Below are 1,337 nucleotides of genomic sequence, written 5' to 3' on the forward strand. Positions count from 1 at the left end.
GGGAATGTCAATTGGTCCAACCTCTGTGGAGAACAGTCTGGAGAACTCTTGGAAGGCTAGAAATGGACCTACCCTATGACCCTGCAATTCCTCTCCTGGGGATATATCCTAAGGAACCCAACACATCCATCCAAAAAGATCTGTGTACACATATGTTCTTGGCAGCACAATTTGTAATAGCCAAAACATGGAAGCAACCCAGGTGTCCAACAACAGATGAGTGGCTGAGCAAGTTGTGGTCTAGATACACAATGGAATACTACTCAGCTGTAAAAAATGGTGACTTCACCGTTTTCAGCCGATCTTGGATGGACCTTGAAAAAATCATGTTGAGTGAAATAAGTCTGAAACAGAAGGATGAATATGGGATGATCTCACTCTCAGGCAGAAGTTGAAAAACAAGATTAGAAAAGAAAACACAAGTAGAACCTGAAATGGAATTGGTGTATCGCACCAAAGTAAAAGACTCTGGGGTGGGTGGGTGGGTGGGGAGAATACAGGTCCATGAAAGATGATGAATGACATAGTGGGGGTTGTATTGTTAAATGGGAATCTGGGGAATGTTATGCATGTACAAACTATTGTATTTACTGTTGAATGTAAAACATTAATTCCCCAATAAAGAAATAAATTATTTAAAATTCCAGAGTATTGGGAAACAATGACACATTAAAAATAATAATAAATAAAATAAATAAAAATTTTAAAAAATCAGCAAGATTAGTTTTTATTAATTAGATGGAGAGAGAAAGCAAAAGTGAGTAAGAGAGAGAGAGAATCAGCATCACTGTGACACAGGTGATACAAAGATCAAAGTCATGACCTCACCTTTGAGAGCCCAACACTTACTTTATTCACTGTGATGCCATCTTTTCCCATTCTCTAGAGAGAGAGAGGAAGGAAAACTGGAGAGACAGACACAGACGGGGAGACACCATGGCACTGCTTCACCATCCGTGGAGTCTCCCTGGTGCGCTGCAGGCTGCTCCCATGTGCTGCCAGGGCCTGTGCCCAGCCGGCTTCCTGTACATCCCCGTGACAAGCATCAGCATAACCAGCCCTCACCTTTAACCATTCCAGCGTCTGAGGGGACTTGGCCCCTTGGCTCCACACTGATGGCAGTGGATCTGGCCCTGGAGACAGGCCTGGGGGACCAGAAGCCCCAAAGCTGCAGGCCTCAGCGCTCAGCGCTTTCCTCAGCTGACAGGGCGCCCTCGCAGACCCTCTTATGGCCATAACCACAGGGAGCCCCGTGCTGCCCAGGGGCGGGGCGAGGGGAGCCTGAGGGGACTTCTAGCCCCACTTGACTCTGCAGCAGCCAGCCTTTCTCCTGCCAA

The sequence above is a fragment of the Erinaceus europaeus genome, chromosome 17 (genome assembly GCF_950295315.1).
Source record: "Erinaceus europaeus chromosome 17, mEriEur2.1, whole genome shotgun sequence".
NCBI lineage: Eukaryota > Metazoa > Chordata > Mammalia > Eulipotyphla > Erinaceidae > Erinaceus > Erinaceus europaeus.